The following is a 25,237-nucleotide window of genomic DNA, read 5'->3' as shown; positions in this document are numbered from 1 at the left end:
GTTTATACAGGCTCTCTGACACACTTGGACTCAAGGCATCCTTGGATCTCCAAAAGAAACACATAGGGTCAGCTAACACAAAGAGTCCTGGTCAGACCTCATCCAGAGTGTTATCTTTAGTTCTGAGTGCCATGTTTTAGGAAGGACTCTGACAACCTTCAGAGAGTCCATTAGAAGGTGACCAGGATGAGAGAGAACTGGAGAATATGCTAAATGAGGACTGTTAAAATGGATGGTTAACCTGGAGAAGACAAGTCTTGGAGGAGGGACATTATTGCTCTCTCCCAGTTTTTGAAAAGGCTTTCATGGAGGAGGTGGTTGATAACTGTTCTGCTCAGCTCCAGAAGACAGATCTTAGGAGCAATAGGTGAAAGTTCTAGAGATTTTGATTTAGGCTTGATGTCAGGAAAAAACTTTCTAATCAGTCAGTCGATCAACAAGTACTTACTAAGTGCCTACTATGTGTCAAGTGCTGGGCTTGGGGGCTACAAAGAAACAAGTGGGGATACAAAGCAGTTTCTGATGTCAAGGAGTTTAAATCCTACTATGGAGTTCAGGGGGGATGGTCAACATTTTTACAAATAAGTAAATACATGGTATATATACAATAAATGCATAATGATTTCCAGGATGGGCAGGAGAACCTAAAAATTTAAGGATCAGGAAAAGCCTCTTGAAGGAGAAGTATTAGAGATAGCCCAAGATGGAATAGGCTTCCTCAAGAGGTAGTGGGTTATCTGTCATAGGAACTCTTCAAGTGGAGTCTGGATGACCATTTTCAGCAATGTCATAGAGGACATTCTCACTTAGGTTTAATTTAGACTAGGTGACCTCTGGAGTTTCCTTCAATTTTGAGATTCCATAATTTATGGAATCACTCACATAATTCCCTAAGTACCTGAGGACCCAGAAAAGAAAAGGTTCACTCAGTGTTATTGGAGATAAAGTGAGAGCGTGGGGAGAGGGAAGCAAGGAAAGCTTCTTTCTAAAATTTGGTTCAGAAGGAATGAATGAATGTACGAATGAATGAAAAAGCATTTATAGTATTTATTAAATGCTTACTATGTGCCAAGTTCTGTGCTAAGTGCCAGGGATACAAATACAAAAGGTGAGACAGTACCTGCCTTCAAGGAGCTCATGCTCTTATTGTCTTTAAGGAGAAATGTCATTTATTATATTGAGATAATTACGTATTGTTTCTAGATGGACAAGTCTAGAAGGCCTAAAGGAGAAGTGGTAAGGTAGATGGCAAAGGCTGGAGGTCCTTTATACGATTACAGTACTGGAGGACTGCAAGGCATAGAGGCAGGGCAGGGGGTGGAGTCCAAAGGACCTCAGGAGCAGTGGTATGGCAGTTGGTAAGGCCTGGTCATCTACCACCTAATCAAAAGGAGTAGACTCTTGTTGACTCTTATCTCATCGAAGCCTCGTGAGCCGTCAAGAAGCCCAGGCAAAAGGGGAAGACGAGAGACAAGAGCACCTCAGTAGTACCAAGTCTTTTCTCTACCCAGTTATTCTGGATAGGATGGCTTGCCCTAGCCGGGAAGAGGTAGGGGAAATACACAAGAGTGGGGTGCGTCACATGGTGGTAAGTCTTAAAATTGTTCTCTTTAAAGGGGTATTCTATATACGTGAATAAATTTTTGTGATCAAGGTAAAGGGTGTGTAGGATAAAACAAGGATGCTCATTTTCACCTCTATTATTTAGGATAGTGCTGTAAATACTAGCTATAGCAATAAGACAAAGAAAAAATCGAGAGAATAAACATAGGCAAAGAGATAAAACTATCACTTTTTGCAGATGATTTAATGATCTAGCTAGAGGATATCAAAGTGTCAACTAAAATTAATTGACATAATAAATTTACTAAATTTGGAATATATAAAATATATCTACATCAATCATCAGTATTTCTAGATATTATCAACAAATCCCAGGAAAGAGATATGGAAATATAAATTCTTTTCAAAATAATTAGAGGATATACAAAATACCTTGGAATCTATACCAAGACATATATGGAAACTATCTTAGTCTGGCTATAAAACATTCTTTGTGGAAATTAAGATAGATCTATACGGTTTTTGTTGTTGTTCTGTCATTCAGTTGTGTCCAACTCTTCATGACCCCATGGATCATAGCTTGCCAGGCCCTTCCGTCCTCCACCATCTCCTGAAATCTGTCCAAGCTCATGTTTGTTGTTTCCATGACTCTATCTATCCACCTCATCCTCTGTCAACCCCTTCTCCTCTTGCCTTCAATCTTTCCCAACATCAGGGTCTTTTCTAATGAGTCCTGTCTTTTCATTATGTGGCCAAAGCATTTAAGCTTCAGCTTCAGTATCTGACCTTTCAGTGAATGACCTGAATTAATTTCTTTAAGTATTGATTGATTTGACCTCCTTGCTGTCCAAGGGACTCTCAAAACTCTTCTCTCACACCATAGTTTGAAAGTGTTGACTCTATGGTGCTCAGTCTTCCTTTTGGTTCAACTCTCATTCATGCATCACTATGGGAAAAACCATAACTTTGACTATATGGACCTTTGTCAGCAAGGTGATGTGTCTGTTTTTTAGTATGATGTCCAGATTCACCATAGCTTTCCTTCTAAAACTTCTAAATAGAGAAATACTAATTGCTCTTGAGGGGATAACATCTATTTAAAAAAATGGCAACACTACATAAATTAAATAACTTATTCAGTGCCATTTCAAACAATAAAAGGATTATACTACACAGCAAGAAAAATAATAACAATCTACCTGGAAGAATAAAAGGTTAAGACTCTCACAGGACATTTCAAAAAAGTAGGCAAGAGAGCCTAGAGGTACCAGATCTCAAGCTATATTAAAAAGCAGTAATTATCAAAATTATTTGACACTTATTTAAAAAAAACGAAAAGAAATCATGAGTCAGTAGAAGTGGAATTATTCATGGTCACACAGTAAGTATATTTATTGGAGGTGGGCATATACAATACATCAGATCAGATTTATGAAATCATTCCGTCTTTGGAATGATCAACTCTCTAATAGCATCCACAGAATCAAGAAATTTTAGAGATGGAAGGGTCAGAGGATCATAGGATTTACAACTGGAAATGACCTGGAGTGGTCATCTAGTACAAAACTCTCATGAAGAAGCTGAGGCCCAAAGGCATTGCCCCAAATGTCACAGAACTAGTTAGTGGCCAAATCTGGACTAGAACCCAGGAACACTACCTTCCTTCTAATACATCATACTATATCTCTTGTAAATGACCTCATGGTTATGCAATCAAAGTTTCCAGAGTACATTATTTCCATTCTGAAATTTCTCCATGCAGTGATCAGGGCTGACCTCACCAATGGGCTCTTTGTCATCTCTCCTAGCTTCTAAGCGCTTTGTGGGTTAAAATCCTCTCCAATCCACAACTCATGAGAACCCACCAAACTGTTTACTTTTACAATACAGAGGACAGAATTTGCAACAAAGGCATCTAAGGAAATAGTACAATGGCAAAAGAATAGCTCTATTATAAACCTTGAGGTCCCTCTTCCACAAATATACATGTGGGAAGAGCAGACGTGTAAATGAGTCATGCATGGGACATATACAAGTGAACATGTGTGGTCGTCGTGCCTGTGTTGTAGAACACATCAACAATAAATCAATATTTATGAAATATCTACTATGTGCCAGGCACTATGCTAAATGCCGAGGATACAAAGAGGCAAAAGACAGTCACTGCCCTCAAGGAGCTCACAATCTAATGGGGGAGACAACATGCAAACAAATAGATACCAAGCAAGCTACACACAGGATAAGTAGAAAATGATTAATAGAGGGAAGGAAGTCTAATTAAATGGAGCTGGGGAAGGTCTCCTGTAGAAGGTAGGATTTTAGTTGGGACGTAAAGGAAGCCAGAGAAGGCAGAAGGTAGAGATGAGGAGGAAGAACATTCTAGGCATGGGGTACAGGCCAAGAGAACCCCCCAAGGAGGGAGATGAGGTGTTTGGTTCATGGAACAGCAAGGAGAGCAGTGTCACTGGATAGAAGAGTGCATGGCAGGGAGTAAGGTGTAAGAAGACTGGAAAGATAGGAGGAGGTTGGATTATGAAGTGTTTTGAATGATAAACACAGAATTTTGTATTTGATCCTGGAGGTGATAGAGAACCACTGGAGTTTAAGTAGAGGTGAGGTGATGAGGACAGCTAGGTGGCAAAGTAGATAGAGTGCTGGGCCTGGAGTCAGGAAGACCTAAATTCAAATTTGGCCTTAAATACTTACTATCTGTGTGACCCTGGACAAATCACTTGATCCTGTTTGCCTCAGTTTCCTCATCTGTAAAATAGTGATAATAATAGTGTCTATCTCCCAGGGTTGTTGTGAAGATCAAGTAGGATAATAAAGCATTTAGCACAATGCCTGGCACATTGTAAGTGCTTTTAGGTATTCTGCAACATGTCTCTTTGCTAGTTGTTTCTAATCATCTTTTCAGGTCTCCTGTTATATTCTCCATATTTCCTCTCCATTTTTGGTAGCACCTTTAATTCTAATTTCTATTCTTCATGTGATTTTAAAGTGACAGAAACTCTTCTTTATTTCTTATGATTGCTTTACCAGTGTCAATTCTTGATTAAAGTCTGTAAATGTATCACTTACACATTGGAGAATTTCTCTTGAATTATTCTGCATCCTTTTGTTCTTCATCTACTTTGTTTCAGTTATTCATATTTTTAATTGTATGACATTTTGCGTTCATTTTCTTTTTTGTAATTTTTATTATTTTGGTTTTTAGCCATTTTCGTTCCCTTGGTGTTATTATTATTGATTTTTTATTAAGTTTCATTTGGGGGGGGTCTAGGCAATGGGGTTAAGTGACTTGCCCAGGGTCACACAGCTAGTAAGTGTTATGTGTCTGAGGCCGAATTTGAACTCAGGTCCTCCTGAATCCAGGGTTGGTGCTGTATCCAATGCACCATCTAGCTGCCCCTATTATTGATTTTTGGAAGGAATATGAGAGCCTGTCCCCCTTATAATCTCCCACTCCACAATTTTCATTTATTTCCTCTCCCTACTAAATTTCATCTTGTTAGATTTGACCTATTATTGTAACCTGATTAGAATTTTGGCAAGATCCCAGATTGGCGTCATTTGCAAATTTGATAAGCATTACGTCTCTGCTTCCATTCAAGTCATTAATATGTTGAACATTTTCCAAGCATACATCCCTAGAGAAGTCCACCAAAGACTACCCTCTAGGACTAGATTGACATTGATCAGTTTACTAAAATTACCATGGTAAGAGTAAGGGGACTTAACCAGTCAATGGGTTTAAGAAAAGGAAGCTGCCCCTCACCAGAGGCAGGTTTTCTAGCACTGAACCCAGCTGACACACTTCAATGGCTAACTGTAGAACAAAGAGGTACCAGTGCCCCAACTCATTGGACTCAACTCAATAGTCCCTCAATGTCACTATGCTAGATATATCTTTAACAATACATTCTAGAATTTTTTAGGGAATTAATGTTGTTATTCTATCCTCAACCTTTTTTTTTTTAAATCTAGACATTTGTCCATATTCCATTCCACAGCACCTGTTCCCTTTTCTATTATTTTTCTAAAATCACTGACAATTCAGTAATCACATCTGTGAATTCTTTCAGTACCTTGGGATTGCATGTCATTTAACAATGATAAGTTGAAGTCATTAAGAGCAACTAGGTACCTTATTAGCAAATTATTTTATTCTATCCTTACCAATTGGAAGGTTATTTTTAGCAGGGAGAAGAAAAGCAGAATGGAAGCTGAATAATTTTGCCTTCTCTTCATCTGATGAGATGTCACTACTTCCCCATCTATTCCCACTTCATTTATATAAGATGCACTTTTGACCTTCATTCCACCCACCAAAATCTTACCTTTCTTTCAAGGCCCAATCAAATGTAATTTCTTCCAGCCTTGTCCTGATCACTTCATATGGAATTGATAGCTATAGGTGTTTCCAAGTACCATCTAGCGGAACCACTGGAGGTTGCAACTTGTTTGGCTAGTGATCTCATGGTGGCTGAGAAACCCCCAAGGAAAACAATGGCCTGGGGACCTGCGATCCTAGCCTGGTGCTAGGAAAGGTCACTCCCTTGTGAGTGCCTCTCAGAATTGTTCCTTGCCCTTATCCTGAGAACAAAGGGACATAATGAAATGCAAAGGGCAGGGTCGACCGCAAGTGATAGTTATCTCATCTCAACAATATCTAGCATTTATCGCATACTCTCTCTTGCTGTAGTTAAAGATGCTGAGCTGAAGATTTTAAAATCTTCCCTACTAAATTGTAACCTCCTTGAGGGTAGAGAATAGATATTATTCATCCTTTGATCCCTAATTAATTAATTAATGAAAAAGATAATGAATAAAGAAAAGAACCCCATTTGCTCATTAATTATAAACTTTTTGTTCTTTACCTTGCTTCTAATGTCATATACTTTAGTTTTACTTTGTGCAGTAGGAAGAATGTTGAATTTGTAGTCAGAAGCTCTGGCCACCACCTACTTGAGAATGTCACTTAGAAAGTGACTCTCCAGGGGGAAACTAGGTGGCACAGTGGATAGAGCACTGGCTCTGAAGTCAGGAGAACCTGAGTTCAGATCTGACCTCAGACCAAACCCTTGACACTTACCAGCTGTGTGACCCTGGGTAAGCCTCTTAACCCCAACTGCCTAAAAATTAAAAAATAAATAAAATTTTAAAAAAATTAAGAAAGTGATTCTCCCCAGCCTCAGTTTCATTTGTCAAATGAGGGGCTGGACTAGTTCGGTCGGTCCATAGGGTCCCTTCCAGCTCTAAATCTGTTTCCTTCCCTCTTGCTCCCCCTTTTGTCTTTCTCTATTTGAAAACTCCTTCCTCTAGTCCTACTGTCAAGCTAGCTCTCTCTCTTTCTAAGATAGAAAGAAATATAAGCCCCAGGGTCTTTAGGAACTCAGTAGGCCCCCTCATAAGACAGCCAGTCTAATCCTTGCCAGAAGAACTAAAATATGCACTATTCAGTAAATTAACATATAGTAATTATAATAATAGCAAAGTAATAAACCAGTTGCCCTATTAAGCTAATAATATAAGCCATGCCTTTAAATCAGGAGGAGAAAATAGTTATTCTATGTTATAATATTACTCTATGTATAAGTACAGTACAGGCAGCTAGATAGAGTGCCAGGCCTGAGGTTAGGAAGACCTGAGTTCAAATCTGAAATAAGATACTTACTGGCTGTGTGACTTTCAGTAAATCTGTTTGCCTCAGTTTCTTTATCTGTAAAATAGAGATAATAATCTTACCTACCTTGCAGGATTTTTGAGAAGAACAAATGAAACAATAATTGTAAAGCACTTGACACAGCATCTAGTGCAAAGGAAGTGCTGTATAAATGTTAGCTGTTATTTTAATTAATTTATTTCAAGGATCTCCCTTACATATGTAACCTGACGTCTGATCCCTGAAATGTGTGGGTTCGAATGTTCACCCCGCCATCTAACGTGCTCCACTTTCTGCATACTTACTTAATTGTGGAAGTTTAAATGACTGCACATATGCAACATGGAATTTAAAACTTTCCCCAATATGAACGTTGTTCAAGAAAGCTTCAAATGTTTGCAGAACAAGTGTTCTTCAGGGAAGCATAGCTTGGAAAATGTCAAACCAGTCCATTTGGAGAGTTACTTGGTAGAGAAGAAAGTGACAAGAGGAGTGGGTTTTTTTTATTAGTATGAAATGCACATTGTGCTTTGCTTGATCGACTTGTAGGATTCCGGTGACCTTTCTCAAACTCTTAAAAAAAAATTCCTTTTAACTAGAAAAGCAAATGTGAAAAACATGAGCTCAGAAATTTCTAAGCAAGTGAAAAACAGAGGCTTCTTCTGAAACAGTCACCTTAGCCTTAATTGTAATGTCTTCACCACAACCCCATAATTATCTCATAAATACAAAGCCGAAACAAACACGGGCAACTGTCTTTTTCAGCAAGCATATGGAACTGATGTTTTCAAAGTCATCTCAAAGGGTCAGTGGATAACTTCCTGCAGAAGGTCTTAGACTGCCATCTGCTGGTCATGACCAGCATTTCTGTGGATAAAACAAAAGACAGGATTCTTGTTCACCCGGCTTTGTTTATGTAGTTCTCCCCATCAGGCAATGATTAACTCCATCAAGCAAGTGCCTGCTTGCAAAGGAGCCACTCATCCTCCCACTGCATTTAAATATTTTATTGAGGCTCCTTTCTTTTCTTTCTTTCTTTCTTTCTTTCTTTCTTTCTTTCTTTCTTTTTTTTAACACCACTGTTATATTTCAATAGCTCCCTCACTCATCCTATAGAACCCTCTATTGTAATAAATTCTTTGGGGGCAATCCAGCCTACTCGGTTTTGCACCTGCATCCCTATGCATTACTTCATTCCATAGCTAGAGGTAATTAAATGACAGTTAACCACTGTGGTATTATCTGGCTTTTCTGTTGCAGTTGCTACTGCCACAGTTCCGAATAACCGACTACTTGTTCTGCAGAAACCAGTCAAACTGAAACAAAACATATTGTCCAAGTCTGAAAATGTATATCTCATTCTGCACCTGCTGTCCACCATCTGTCAGGCAGGAAGCATGCTCCACTATCAAATCCTCTGAGTGAGGTCTTACATCCACCAGATTTCTGAAGTCTTTCAGCTTTGTTTTCCTTTACATTTCATAACTAGTACGCTCATCTGCACACCATAAACATTCTGGAATGTAGAAGCAATGCATTAGGTACTTCTGGAGTAGGTAGTGTGCTGTAGTGGAAAGTGAACTAGACTTGGAAGTTGAAAAGTATAGGTTTTTTTTTTTTTTACTACATTACTTCCTAGCAGGTCACTTAAGCTCTCCAGGGCATAAAGATCTTCAGCTGTAGAATGGTGACAACCCCTTAACCCAGAATTTCCACTGCTAGGCATGTACCCCAGAAGGTCGATGATAAAAAGAAAGACTCCATATAGACCAAAATATTTATAGTGGCACTTTTGCCAGGGAGCAAAGACCTGGAAACAAAAGTTGACCGTTGATTGGGAGATGTCTGGCCAAGTTGTGGTGTGAGAAATGTGACGGAATAATATTGTGCTGTAAGAAATGCTAAGTATGGTGAATACTTGTCATGGAGAAGCATAAAAGAGTTATGTGAACTGATGCAGAGTGAAATAAATAGAGCCAGAAAAACAAATGTAAACAACAACTGCAACAATGTAAACTGGAGGAATAACTTCTAGAAAATAAGTGAAATGGAATGTTGCAAAACTGTAGAGAACACATTTGGCCCCAAAGAAGAAATATGAGAAGACACCTCCCCCTGTCCCTGTGCAGGGGTTGGAGTCCACAGGTGTGGAACATTGCATGTACTGTTAGAATTGTGTGTGTTGATGAGTTTTGTTACATATTTTTCTCTTCTTCCTCTTTTTCTTAAAAAAAATCCTTTCTTAAAAGAGATGACTCTTCAGGAAGAGGGAGGGGAAGGAAAATGGGAATTCTAAGTGATTAAAAAAAAAGATCTATATGTATATATATATTTTAAAAGAATACTTATCTCACAGGGTTTTATGACTATCAAATGAAATAATATATGCGAAGTGTTTTTTAATTGAAAACCAGCTATAGAAAACTAAGCTGTTACTATTGTGCAATAACCTAATCCTTGAGAAAATAAAAAACAAGCCCAGATAGAGTTTCAAGGTTCTGTCACTAGTTTCCAAATAGTGGGAAGGAGGATGACAATTCTGAGCCAAATTAAAATCAATTATCTCGCTCCTATACAATGATTTGAGTTTTGTCTACTATGTCTGTTTGGTGTGGTCACTGCGTAGGGTTGGATTAGTCACATGGAGAAGAGGAATTTTCCAGATGGGACCAGTCTGTCAGAGGGCCTGGAAGGGCTTTCTCTAGTCTGGTGGGGGGTGGGGGATGGTGAGGGTGGGAGGGGCATTCTTTCTATGGCGTCTAGTAGCACTTTACCCAGGATAGGAATCTTTGACCGCACTTCTCTAAGTATTCTTTCAGGTCCTCCATTCACAATCCCATTTCTTTGCTGAAACTCCTGCCTCTTTCTGATTCACTGCTGACTGTTCAGTGTCGTTGACTAACAGGTTACTCACTTAATATCAAGCAAGACAAGATTATGGAAAGAAAATTTTTTCTGACACCTGTGAAAGTTGTCCTTTTGCCCTCTGGATTAGATTTATTCTTAATTTATTCCACCAGGCTTTACTCTGGCAGATTCTGGGGTTTAGCTTTTTGTTTGTTTGTTTTTGGTCTAGACCTGTGGTTTCATTATTGTAGGGATGTCCCACAATGGGACACTCTTCCCACCCTTGAAGAATAGCAACTTGTGTGTCATTTTTAGTCTTAGAAAGTTAAAGTGGAGTGACTTGACCATGGACACTGACCCAGTATGCGTCAGAGCCAAATCTTGAACCCAGGCCTTCTTGACTCCAAGACAGGCCTCTGTCCATTAGGCCAGGCCGTCTCTCAATTCTGCTTGGGGACAGGGAGTGATTTTGCTGTCTCTCCTCTTCTTCTAGATTCACATTAAATGGCAAATAGCAAATGACATATGGGAACAGAACAGAATGATTGCCCACTAACTTCCTTCTATTCTGCTTCAGTGTCTCAAAGGATAAAATTTTTCCAAGACACTATGATTCAGTATCATAGCACTCTGACGTCTAAGAAGTTTCAGTAGAAAACTTTTTGTTATACTGGATTTTCTTTCATGTAATAGAGGAAGTCTCTGGTTGTTTGTTCATCATTGCAGGCAAAATAGTCATCTCAAAATCTCCTGTGAGCCTTCTGCTGTTGAGTCATTTGAAAGGGAGCACACTGTGCTTGTATATAATCATATATATACACCCAAAAGTCAGTTGGCTTTTATTTATTCTTTCTTTTATAGTTCTTCTCTTCAGCCTATTAATCACTTCATTTTTTCCAGTCTGTGAAAACGATCCCAAATTCCGAGGAGAGTATGAGCTGCTGGTCCCTTTGCTAGCACTGTAATAATCAGTCAGGAGTGATTAAAATTTGTGCTCCCTTCTGCAGCTATTCTAAATCCTAATTAACTCTGCCTGGTCTCTAGTTGTCCTGGTTCTTTGCAGTAAGGAAGTGCCAAGTAAGTCTCAACACTGTCACACTGGAAAAAAAAACTCTTCATGTTTCTAATGGTACGATTTTTGAGTCGGCTTGGCACAAAGCAAAGACTTGACTTCAAGATACCACAGTATTTAAAGCTTAGGTTATTTTGGGTCACCTATCACTCTTTGATCTCTCGACTCCACTGGTTTCCCAACTTTCTCCTGCCTGCTGAGTTGTACTCTGGCCATAATTCCTCAGGTATTTTAGCTGATGCTTTCCCAAGCTGGATCTCTTTTTCTTGACCATCTCTCTAGGGACTTTTAGTTTTGGGAAAGAATTTCTCATCTTTGCCGACTTTCTGGACTCCATTTGATTAAGACAGTGTTTACTCTCCATTAATGATTCTTAAGATAAAGACACAAAAAATTTGAAAGCTTCACATGGAAATTCTTTATTAATCACATACACCAAAAATTATTGGAGCTGTTGATAAATTTTAGGATCCTTTTTAATTAGTTTTTGATTTTCCTCCCTCCCCCCCAACATGGGACAGTCTCTATTTCCTCCAATATATAAAATACACAAGATAGAAGACTCTCTGGAGCCCATGAACAAATATAGTGACATAAAACACCCAAATATCCGTTACTCTCATCATCTTTCCCCAAAAGGAAAAGGCATTTTGTGTGGCTGCTGAATAAATGATTCCTATTCACCTTAGACTTGGACTGTCAATGAAACTCATAGCTATATCATGAAGAACTATCAAGGAACAGGTCTTTGGGGCCATCAAAGCCTGGCTTTAATCCTTCAGCTACAGGATGATTCTGTTGACAGTTCTCTTTTCTTCAGAGAAACAGGATGTCAAGGAAATCTTTCCCTTTGGGAAGCTAGTGCCAATAGAAACTGAAAATCTGGGGCCATGGAACTAAGGAATTCTTGAACTTAGACTATCTATGAGGTAATTCCGAGTCTGAAGACATTTTCAGGATCACTAACCTGTGCTCAGAACAGGAAACAGAAGGCAGAAGGAAGCAATCAGGATATAAAAGTCTGGAAACTCCAGGCTCAGGCTCCAATGGATGAGTATAAGTTGCTTGCCATGTGCCCATATTCAAGCTGTCATTTTTTGCCCCTCAGGGAGGAGGAAAGGCAATTCTTCCTCTGCCTTGCTGTACTTTGGTCTGAAAGTCAAGTGAAGAAAAAGTGCATATAAAGTGGGAAAAGCGTAATGACTAATCAGCTTCCAAGACATTTTGAATTTGTTTTGCAAGTTTTTCCATGAAACACTGTAAAATATTATAAGTCAAGAACTGATGCATTATTCATTATCACATATCTTGACCATTAGCCAGAGGATATGATTTTTAATACTGCCAGTTACAAAGCAGTGTAGTGAAAAGAAAAATATACTTCGAATCAGGAGATTTGGGTTCTAGTCTGGGTTCTGCCAAGAAGTTAGCCATATAATTTTGAACAAGGCACAACTTCCTTGAGTCTTGATTTCTTCCTCTGTAAAATGGGGATATAACACTTATAGCAGAGAATCCCTGGCTCATGTACTTTTGCCCAGGTGAAATCTGGAAGTATCAGTATCTGGCATTCCATCAAAGTGTGACTTCAGCACATGGGCTCAAAAAGCATTAAGCATGAAACAGGTTCAATTTACACAATAAAGAACACAGAAGATACTAGCACTCAAGACCCTAGGGGTATAACTCCCAACCAACCCCCACGGAGACTTGTAGAATTGCTCGACTCCCAGCGTTGGCCTGGGAGGGACTCCAGGAAAGGGCCAGGTCAGAACCTTCTCCTTCTCATCACTGACTGCTGCAGCTCTTCCTCTCGGCCGCCAGTCACTGCTATTTCATCTCCTAATTGCTTCTCCCAGCTCCCACTTGGCATCATCGTCCGTCTCGCCAACGTTACGTTGCTTCTCTTTACAAGAAGCCATTCAGCTCTTCCTCTGCTGATGCTATCTCTTCAGCAGTTGCTTCTTCCTGTGGGACTGGTGGCAGCTCAGGAGCATCCAGACCACAAAGGGATTATGTTAGAAATATAAACAGAGTTATAATTCTCCTAGAAAGGCTCTGGATGGATTACTCTTGTTTTCTATGCTCATGGCCCCACCCCACAAAGACAGGGCCTTTTTAGATGTTTGGAAGCTGTTTTTTACATTGAACATTTTCTCTGCCCCCCCCCCCCCCCCCCCCGCTTTTTTTTTTGAGGCAATGGATTAAGTGATTTGCCCAGGGCCACACAACTAGTAAGTGTCTGAAGTCAAATTTGAACTCAGATCTTCTTGACTCCAAGCTCTATGTACTGTGTCACCTAGCTGATCCTCCCTTTTTTTTCCCAAAGGGAGAAGAGGTGAGAGGAAGTGGAAAAATAAATGTAGTTTATTTATAAAAAAAAAAAAAGAGGAAAAAAAGCGGTTTTTGACTTGCTCCACTGTGTCTAATTCTCACTCCTGAATAAATGAGCAGGAGGCCTCTCCACTCTTTCCTCTGTCCTGCCTCCCACTCATTCAACATTTCCCAGTGGGTTTGGGATCTGTAGGGACTTTATATTACCTTTCCCACTTGTCTTCTTCTTCCCTGTCTTTGTTGGTGGCAGCTAGGCGAAGCCCTAGAAATGAACTTTGAGAAATCAGTGGAAACAAAGTGGAGGAGGGAAACAGCTGTTCTCCTACACAAGTGCCTGCAACATAGATGAAGGAGAAGCGACAACCCTGATGAAATGGTGAAGTTTCCTAACCCTGCAAATAATATTCCTCTGACCTCCCCCACAGGGTTGTTGTGAGGGAAAGGGCTTTGTAAAGAATTTAGAAACATAAGCTACCATTGCTATTTATCACCTCTCTTGTTAGAACAAGTAAATATTCTGTTAAAAAAGATCCATCATGAATATTAAGTGCCTACTATGCAACATACATTGTACTAGGTGGTCAGGAGACCAAAAAAAAAAAATTAACAGTCTCTGTCCTCAAGGAGCTTGCATGTGACCAGGGGATACATATACATATATATATATATATATATACACACACACACACACACATATGCATGCATGTATGTATGTATGTATATGCAAAATAAAAACATAAATACAAGATAATTTTCTATGTATCCTGTATAAACCTTGTTTTTACATAGTTATTTTCTTTTTGTCTCCCTCATTAGATTGCAAGCTTCTTAAGGACAGGGATTGTCTTTTGCCTTTCCTTTCTTGTATCTCTAGTGCTTAGCACAGTGCCCAGCACATAGTAGGTATTTAATAAATGTTTATTAACCTGACTGACGAGATAGAGAAGATACTAGCAGCTTGGGGGATCAGGAAAGGCCTCTTTGTGGTAGGTATTATTTCAGTTGATCTTTGAAAGAAGCAAGGTGTTTTCTTTCACAATATGACTAATACGGAAATAAGTTTTGCATGATTGCACATGTATAACCTATGTCAAATTGCTTACTGTCTCAGGGAGGGAGAGAAGGGAGGGAAAGAAGTTGGAACTCAAAATTTAAAAAAAACAATGTTAAAAAGCTGTGGCTTATGAATGTGATGGAATATTATTGTGCTATAAGAAATGACAAGCAGGATGATTTCAGAAAAACCTGGAAAGACTTACATGAACTGGTACATAGTAATAGCATTATTGTACAATGATCCAACTATGAATGATCAATAAAATTATCCAAATTATCCAAGACAATCCTAAAGGATCCATGAAGAAGCATACCATCCGCCTCCAGAGGAAGAACTGATGTTGTCTGAATACAGACTGAAACATACTAGTTTTCATTTTCTTTCTTTCTTATTTTTTTATTCAAGTTTTCTTGTACAAAATGAATACTATGGTAATGTTTTATATAAAAAAACAAAAAATGTCAAAGTTGTTTCTATATGTAATTGAGAAAAAGTAAAATATTATTCAAAAAAAGAAAAGGATGTTAATAAATTATTAAGGAAAAAAGAAAGAAAGAAGCAAGAGATTCTAAGGAGTGGAGGTGAGTAGGGACCATATTCCAAGCACATGTATGGAAATGGAAGGTAGAGGGTCTGGAATGGGGAACAGCAAGGCCACTTAGCTTGGATTGTGGAGTATGGGAGGATTGTGATACATAATAAGCCTGGAAAGGTAGGTTAGAGCTAGTTTGAGATGGGCTTCAAAAGCTAGACAGTGGAGTTTATTTTTGACCCTAGAGGAAGCAGGGAGTCACCGAAGCATATTGACTAGTGAAATGAAAAGGTTAGCACTTTGGCAACTGTGTAGTGGACAGATCACTGGAGAAGGGAGATTCCTGAGGGTATTCTGATAACAACTAACAACGTTACATATCATAGCTTGGAGCAACAATCACCAAAGCATGCAATGAAAATGCATGTAGTTCTAAAGCTCTACTGAATGTAATTCAGCCTTTGGTTGATGACTCAAGAGGTCAAGGAGGATTTTGTGTGCTTTGGTGTCTCATTTCTCTCAATGACTCCAGGCTTTTCTCTGAAACACAATTTCAAAACCATTCAGGGATTGATCAGCATCCAAAAGAATGGAAGATACTGAGGAAATGCAAAAATCATGGATGGTATTATTATAGGGGAAAAAAGGGTGAGAGGTCATCAATAACTTCTAAACCATATGCTGACCTTCTTATCTCTGTAAAAGCTTTATGATGATAATTGATACTTGGATGAAAGACATGCCTAATAAAAATACTATGAGAATAGGTAGGCTTTCACAAATGCATTCTGTACTAAACCATATCTTTAGTTAAACAATTGACTGAAGCATGTAGAAAATATGGGATATTTTTAATAGAACAAAACATGGTCTTAATGGCATTGTAGATATTTGCCATGTATGTGTTAAAAATCATACAAGATCCCTTAATGCATGCAACCAGAGCCACAATTAGCAACTGTGGTGCTAGCGGCAAGTTTTACAAAGATCATAATTTAGTTGAGAGATTAAGGAAGAGCCCCAAGACACTGGCTTCTGTGGTAAGGACTGGGTTAGGAAGAGCTACTTGGAGCCCTTTTCAGTGAATTATTCATACTAACTAGATGCTAAGCTTGGTCATTTCTATCTGCTGAATGGATGTGTAAACATTGTAAGCAAAGTCCTACTCTCTGCACCCTGGTTACCATTCTAGCTGCAACCACGGAAAACTCTGTTCATCCATTTCAAACAAGGCCAAGTAGAGAGATATAGCTTGCTTTGTATGTCCCTATTTGCAGGTTGCCTTCACGTTAGATTATAAACTCCATGAGAACAGGGACTGTCTTTTGTCTCTTTTTGTATTCCCAGCATTTAGCACAATGCCTGGCACATAGTAGGTGTTCAATAACTGTTTGTTTATTAATTGATTGCCCAAAGTGTTTGCCACTTTCATGATGGATGTCCTCCACAAAGTCCAAATATCAGAGGAATTTCCTATAGATATTCCCATTTGCAAACAATATTTTGCTAATTCCATCAATCCCTGGGATACCATGAGCCTATTCAATGAGATAGTGAGATCCATCAACACTCAAACTACCTAACAAACCTCATAGGAAAAATAGGAGAAATAGGGAGAGGGGAAGGGGGAAAAATATTTATCAAGCACCTGTTGTGTGCCAGGCACTGTGCTAAGAGCTTTGCAAATGTTATCTCATATGGATGAACAATATCTAATGTCCAGATTGCGCTATGCACTTGGATAGACAGTACACAGTTGATCTATCAATTTAGATATTGTAGTATGGCATAGTAGATAAGAGTGCAGGACCTATAGTCAGGTAGACTTGGGTTCAAGGCCTGCCTCTGTGATCCTGGACAAGTGACTTAACCTCTCTGAGCCTCAGTTTTCTCATCTATAAATTAATGAGAAGACTGGACTAGATGGGAAGGGACCAACTTCCAGTTCTAAATCTATGATCTTATTAATTGGACAGGCACTACAGATAGATAACAATCTGGCCCAACTCACTGGGGAGAATGTCAGATCCCTGAGTAAGTATTCCATACCCTGGGGAATGATTACCTCCTCTTCCTGAGTTCAAATATGGCCTCAGACACTTACTAGCTATGTGACCCTGAGTAAATCACTTAACCCTGTTTGCCTTAGTTTCCTCATCTGTAAAACGAGCCAGAAAAGGAAATGGCAAACCACTCCAGTATCTTTGCCAAGAAAACCTCAAATGGGGTCAAGAAGAGTTGGACGTGACTGAACAACAACAAAAAGGAAAATAAATGACCATGAGAATAGGAAGGAATCAGAAAGTTACCACAGCTTAATGCAATTAGTCCATGGGGAAAATCCTCTGGTCAATTTGCTGAGCCCCCTAGATTTCAATCCAAACCCAGTTATTTATGGTTCTATATCCCTCCCCCCAAATTTTAGACAGATAGAGTCAAGGTAGCTTTCTAGATTTTCCAGTTGTCTCCAGATAGTGCCCTCCCCTTTGCTGAATCACTAGGAAGATTTTTTTTAAAGAAACTCCAGTATTCTTTAATAACTTGTTACAAGTAGAAATGGCCAACTACCAGTTACTCTAACCGCAAGGTTGGAGGTGGAAAGGTGGTAACTGAATACACTAGTGCCTTCATGGGCCTGGTTCTGAACCTCCCTTGGAATTGAGTAATACCTAGAAAGGTGATGATGAATTAACTCACACTAACATTGCTGACACCCTAACAGTGCTCACTGGACAATATGCCCAGACTGAGACTCACTTCAGGTCCTGGTGGAACCTGCCCCAATACTGCCTCCCACCAGTTCAGATACTTAAGACATCAGGAAGCCTATTCAACTTAGGTAGGACCAGTCATGACTCAACCCCACCGAACAGGCCCAATATTTCATGGAGCATTTGGGTCAGCATTGCAGCCCCTTCTTGGTCAGCTACTCCAACAAATAAAATGCGAGCTCCTTGAGTGCTGAGACTGGGTTTTTTCCCCCCTTTATGTCTCCTAGCATGGGGGCCTTGCACATTAAAGGTGCATAATAAATGTTTATTGAATTGAATGAAATGCATGGGCCCCTTTGGGCAGTGGGAAACAAGCAAAGTCCTTACTCCCCTGTCTGCCCATTGGTCAGTGTTTTTCCGTCTCTGGAACTTCATTCAGTTCAACTCAATAAATGTTTATTAAGCACTGAAAAGGTGAAGAGAATTGTACTACGTACTTGAGATGCAAGTACAACAGTCCCTGCCCTCAAGAAGTTTGTAATCTCATGAAGGAGACATAAATGCACAAGACTACATTCCACATGCTAATGTGGAACTATGTTTTGCATGACTTTACATGTGCAATATGTATAGTATTTGTTGCCCTCTCAGTGGGTGGGGAAGGGGTGGAATGAGGGAGAGAATTTGGAACTGAAAATAAAAATAAAAAAAAAACCCACCATAATCCTATGATCACTCCCCCCCTCCCAGTTTTGGTTCTGTAGAATAAGTAATGAAAACTTCTTCCTTCCCATAGAAAGATGGGAAACTTAGGGCAGAATGCTGCATATGTTGTCAGATATGGCCTCTGTACTGGTTGCTTTTACTAAGTTATTTTTTGTTATTACAAATTAAATTTGGATGTAGGGGTAGGGAAGAAGAGAGAATTAGTTCCAGAAATTTCTGTGATGTAAAAGCAAAAAGAATTGATGAAACTTATTTTAAAATAATTAAATGAATCCCTCTTTCATTTGGTTTTGGGGATGGGAAAACAATTATTTCTTAGTTCTTGTCAAGGTAAAATACTTGAAGGATTGTCAGATCATTAGTAAGACTTATAGGTCATCAAGTAACTCTTTAAAAAGCAATACCAGAATGAGTCAGGTACAATTAAGTTAGGAATGTATGGATGAAATTCTCCATTAAATACACATTGATTTAAAAAGTGAAGGAGAAAAAGCTTTGAAAAATGTATGGAATTTTGCCAAAATGCAAATTTTCCAAATAATGTGAGATGTTCAATAAGCCCTAAACACAGTTATGTTCTCTTAGGTCATAAAAAAGATATTTATCCCCCTCAGTTTATCTATAGGTTAATTTAATTTCTATTCGTTGTCCATAATATGTTAAATAACTTGTAGAACTCACCAAGTCTAAACTGTCTCCCTTTTGGGACCTTACAATCACAATGAAATGACAAACTCTTTCTCTTTCCTGGTGTTCTAAATGAGTTTGAACATTTGTTTTGGGAAGCCAGTGGAGCTGGGAATTGAATTGTTTGTTCTATTTTTGCAGTGATTATTGTCTTTGCTCATGTAATCAGTGCAAGTTTCCCAGGGGATGCAGAATGGGAGTCTGTTTTAAATAGGAAAGAAATGATTTGGCTACAAAGCTGTTCCAGGTGTGGGTTAATATGGTGGCCAAAGTAAGAGTGTCAAAGTAGTAATGACAGGTCTACAGTCACTGAATGGGATTTTCTGTTTTTTGATGTGGCATGGAAGGTATGTCAAAATGCCTCTGAGAAATGTTTTACTGGCCTCCACTGATCTTTTGTTGGGTTTTCATTAAAGCTTTGGGTTTTTCAGATTATAGAAATCTTATGAATAACAGAAGTCTTCCTTCATTTTTCCTTCAGCAGTTGTACTTGTAACAGTGGCATAGCATTCAAGACAAAACCACATTGTCCTTGAGGTCCAGGGCCCTAAGGTCAAGTCCAAGACCGTCCTTTCATGGGGGACTATGTAGCTGAGGCAAAGACTCTTTGGTGGGAGGAGAATTTGGTGGTGTTGAAGGTTTTTTTTTTGGTAGGAGTCGGGGTTGTCCACAGGGAAAGAGATTACTAGTAGCATCTGGTGCTGAAGCCTTTTTCTACTGGACTTGGAGAGCATGTGGATGGACAGAGCACAGAGAAAAGATTAAATTCTTGAAAAGCTGAATGCTGCTGAGCAAAAGGACCAGTGACTATGAAGGGCAGCTGTTGAGGGCAGAGCCAGAATCACACCCATAACTTCCAGCAGAAGTAGTTTTTAAGCCATTACTTCAAGGAAGCCCGCTCTGGAGGCTTTAAGCTCCCTCATCATGGTCAGCCGGTGTTTGTGAAAAGTTGCTTTCTTAGGCACATGGATGGGAATCAGGAATAAAGTTGAACTTTTGGGAATGGGTATAAGGTTTAAGGTTTCCTTCCTTTTGTTTTACTTTGAAATTTAGTTCCATTTAAATGTTCTACCAATTTAAAGCACCTTTCTTCCTAGTCCATTAGTAAGTTGCACAGTAAAGTTAGTTGACCTTAGAAGTTCCCAGGAAACTAGGTTTGGATTCCCAGTGTATAGAGGATAAGGACTAGATTTATGATTTCATTGGTGAGGAAACTCCCTCTACCAATGCAGGGTGGCACCTTTTCTTCAACTTATAACCTTGGAGAGCTGCCCAGGGTCACACAGCCAGTGTGTGTTAGAAGTGGGACTTGGTTCCAGGTCTTTTTGGCTTGGGGCCAGTTCCCTATCTACTATGCAACATTGCCTCTCAGATAAATGAGATAAATGATCATTCCAAATACCCACACTGAAACTCTTATCCATGTGGAAAACAGAGGTGAGCAGTATACTGACTATACAGTGAACTACCTTCTCATCCACTTCTCATAAGGCCTAAACTTAGTGCAAGAGAATCTTGGGGTTTTATTTTTTAAATAAAAGGGACTACAGGTCTCTTTTATCATGGAATATTCAGTTACGTAAAACTGCATTGACCTTTCCTCTCTTTTTACCAATCTCAGCTGTGGAGCCACAAGAGATGAAGTCAATGAGCATTTATTAAGCACCTACTATGTGCCAGGCACAGTGCTAAATGCTGGAGATAGGGAACTAGGTTCAAAACTGTCCCCATTCTCCAGAAGTTCATCATCTAATGGAGGAGGCAATATACAAACACCTACATCTAAATAAGGTATAGGTAGGATTAATTGGAGGTAATCTCAGAAGGAAGGCAATGTGATTAAGGAGGACTGGCCAAAAGAAAAAAGCTTGGTGAACAAAGAAATTAATTGCTTGGGTTGTATTGAATCTGCCTCTAAATCTGTTCTTTCCTATTCCTGGAGGAAAGCAGAATGGGGAGTGAACAAGCCCAGATTTATTTTAAGATGAACAAGGCAACAACAAGCCTTGAAGTGAGAGTAAAAAAAAATTGGAAGTTTTTTTTTTTTTTAATCTCCTCCACCCCACCATGAGGCAGAGATGAGGAGACAGCCCATTGTAGGAACCGGGGACAAATTATGCAAAGATGTGGAAGCGGGAGGTTAAGAATGATATCTGGGAGAAAAGTAAGCAGACCAAAAGTAAGTAGACCAGTTTGGCCAGAACATAAAAAACTTGAGAAGGAATAAGAGGAATTCAGTCAGAAAAGATACGTTGGAGCCAAATTTTGAAGGGCTATATTCTGTATTCCATCATAATTGGTTTATTTTTGGTCCTTGGGGCATTAGGGAACCACAAAAGCTTTTTGAGCAAGGGAGTGACATGGTCAGGTCTGAGCAAGACCTGGTGGCCAGGGGGGCCTAGCGGTCAGAGGCTGGTATGGAAGACCATTTGACAAGGGTTGGGGGAAGAGAACAATCAAAAAACTATTCACCCCCATCCTGAAGCCACTAAGTGCGTTACCATACTTTATATACCTTGGCCCACACCGACCCTCCTTAGGCCTACCTCACTCTCTCCAGTCCACCAGAGATTTAACTCCTTGGCCACTGTAGCGAATTCCTGAGTCTTCTCTGAGTTGATCTTGGACTTGACTCCTGGCTTGCCTGGATTGCTGGTTTCTATTTATGCCTCTCTGGCTTGGCTGATCTTACTGAACTCACCCCACATTTGCTTGACTTAGAGTCCCTGCCAGTCCTGCTATTTAGCTGAACTTCTGATAAGGTTGAGAGATACAGAATTCCCAGGAATAAGGATGCCCTCTGTAATCTGCCCTGGTCAGAGCATGTTGGAAGTGCGGTGTTAAATCTGGAGCAAAGCACTTACCTCCAGAGGAGGGTAGGACAGTGAAGGCCTTTCCTGCTGCAGGAAAATCAGTGGAAAGAAATGGTTGGACTTTTTCTTTTCTTTTTTAAGCTTGGAGCCCATAGATTCAATTCTCATCTCTCGGCAGATGATTCTCAGGTATATTTGCCTAGCCCTAGTCTCTCTCCTGAGCACCGGCTTCACATCCCTGAATGTCTGTCAGACGCTTTGAACTGGATGTATATAGCGTATCTCATCTCAGCACATCCGAGACAGAACTCATTTGTCTTTCCTCCAAAACCTTCTCTTCTCCCTCACTTCCCTACCCCTGTAGGGGATACCACCATCCTTCCAGCTGCCCAGACTCACAACTTCATTGTCATCCTCAATCCCTCACTCGTACTCACCCCACGTAGACAGTCTTCTGCCAAGTTCTGCTGTTTCTAGCTCCACAGCATCGCTCCTGTATGTCCTGCTCTCATCACTTACATAGGCGCCACCCTGGTGCGGGCCCTCAATACCTCATGCCTGGACCAGCACAATAGCCCAACGGTGAGTCTCAAGTCTCTAGCCCACCCTACTCCATGCTCTTTCTAAAAGCACAGATCTGATCATGTCACCCTCTTACTCCACAATCCCCCGTGGCTAGCTGGTAATATCTATAAGATCAGCTCCTCTGTCTGGCTTTTCATGCTCCTCACCACCTGCTCCTTCCAGTCTTCTTACGCTCCTCTTCCCTCCAGGCACCCTATGATCCAGCTACACGGAGCTCTGGCTGTTCCTCACAAACCTCCTCCATCTCCCAACTCCAGGCCTTTTGGTTGGTTGTCCTCCGTGCCAGGAATGCTCTCCCTTTTCACCTTCACCTATTGGCTTCCTTGATTTCCTTCAAAGCTCAGCTGAAACCATTTTCTACAAGAGGCCTTTCCTGGTTTTTCCTCTCCTTTACTTTTTCCTCACTTGCTAATAAAGATAATAATTGTTATTGTCTTGTCTGTATTTAGTCATGTCTGACTTCTTTTTATTCCGTTTGGAGTTTCCTTGGCAGAGACACTGGAGTGGTCTGCCATTTTCTTCTCCAGCTCATTTTACAGATGAGGAAACTGAGGCATACAGGATTCAGTGACTTGCCCAGGGTCACATAGCTGGCAAGTGTTTGAGGCCAGATTTGAACTCAGATCTTCCTTCTCCAGGCCCAGTGCTCGATCCACTGCCACCTAACTGCCCCAATAAAAATAACAGCTAACATTTATATAGAGCTTACTTTGTGCCAGGCACTGTGCTAAACACCTTACAATTATTATCTCACTTGATCCTTAAAACAGTCCTGCACGATAGGTGCTATTATTATCCCCATTTTACAGAGGAGAAAACTGGAGCCAACAGAGGTGAAGAGACTCACCCAGGGTCCCGCAGCTGGTCTGTGGCTGGATTTGAGCTCTCTTCCTGAGGCCCAGTCCTCTACCACCCTACCTCCTCCTGCCTTCCCTTTGAGATCGCCCCTCCTCTAACTGTATGCATCTTATACGTTCATAGTTGTTTGTGTGTTGTCTGTCCCAGTAGAGTGGGAGCTGCTTGAGTCCAGAGGTCATGATTCTGCCTTTCTCTTTATCCCCTGGGCACACAGCAAACATGTAATAAATAAATGTTTGTTGTCTGACTGACTGACTTGGGGGTAGACATGATAGACATCTTCAAGTCTCTAAAAGCTTTTCACTTGGAAGAGAAATTAGGCCTGTTCTGTAGGACCCCAGAGGGTAGACCCAATAGAAACTGCAAAGAGGCAAATGGAGTTTTGCTGTAAGGGAAAACTTATTAATAATTCCAGCTATATAAAAGCGGAATATATTGTGTCCTCTTTGGGGGGGCGGGTCCTTCACTTTAACCTAGATGGTCAGTTGTTGAAGGACTTCTTTGTGAGGAGTGAGTCAAACTAAATTCTTTCTGAGGTCCCTTCCAACTCCAATATGCAGTGATTCTCTGTCCACTTCCCCTGCCCGGCTATTGCTGTCCAAGTTCCAATGGGACTCATGGCCGTCATCCATCAACTTCTGTCTTTGGGGGGAACAGCAAGAATGGAAAATATGGAGAAGGGAAGGAAGAAAGCATAATCGTGGAAGGATCTAGTCATTTGTTCCAGATCAGAAGTAATGAATGGCTCCAAAAGAACTGTAAAGCCATCCTGTTATCTTCCTTCCCTACCCCACACATACTTGCAAACCTGAGAGTGCTATAGAAATGCTAACTATCATTATTATTATTATTATTATCTCAGTGCCCCTGTGGACATGCCAAAGAGCCATGCACTGGCAGGGTTTAGTATTCAAAGATGAAATATAGATCTGTGTGTGCTCAAGTAACCCCCTTCTGAGTTAGTGTTCTCTGAAAGGCCACCCTCACCCTAAGCAAAAAATAGAAGCTGGCTTGGATTCTTTCCCATCTCCACTTGCCTCCAGCATCCCTGCTTTTTACTTCCTGACCTCCCTATCCTCCAGGCTTCTATCTTGTTTCCTAGTCCAATAGGGCTTTCTTTACTCTCACCCAGCTATAATAATTTTCCTAAGGTATTAGCTCAAACCGGTTTGAAGTGTTCTTCCTTTTAAAAGTCTTTGCATTTCTAATGGTGAAATCTTATGATGGTGGTGGAGATTCAAGGGCTGGGAGTGGCTTTTCCAACGTTTGTCTCCTATCGTACCATAAAGCCAATTGCCTTTTCCATCTCATGTCCTCCCCTGGGTCAGTCAGTCAGTCTGTCAGTGAATCCTCATAAGGTCATCCATCATCTAGGGGTCCTGTGCCCCTAAATCCCTCCTCCAAAGTTAAGGTTACTTTGAGGGTATGCTCAGCCAACTGGCACCAAAGAAATGGAGCTATAGTCAAATTTTAGCATTATTAATTTTTAAAATTATTATTTGAGGAGATATTCTAAGTGTGGGAGGGGTGGGAACTGGAAGAGGTGGTGATGTAGCAGTGATCCCTGATGCAGGCAGGCGCTCTAGTGGTTTTACTGGAGATGTTGAGGGTGTAGGCTTGTCAAGAATTCTGCAGGGGTTCTTTTTTTTATGTTTTTTTTTTTTTTGGTGAGGCAATTTGGGTTAAGTGACTTGCCCAGGGCCACACAGCTAGTGTCAAGTGTCTGATGCCAGATTTGAACTCGGGTCCTCCTGACTCCAAGGCCAGAGCTCTATCCACTTCGCCAC

Source organism: Vombatus ursinus, unplaced genomic scaffold, assembly GCF_900497805.2.
Source record: "Vombatus ursinus unplaced genomic scaffold, bare-nosed wombat genome assembly UNPS02014861.1, whole genome shotgun sequence".
In the NCBI taxonomy this organism is placed as follows: Eukaryota; Metazoa; Chordata; class Mammalia; order Diprotodontia; family Vombatidae; genus Vombatus; species Vombatus ursinus.
This window is presented reverse-complemented; position numbering follows the sequence as displayed.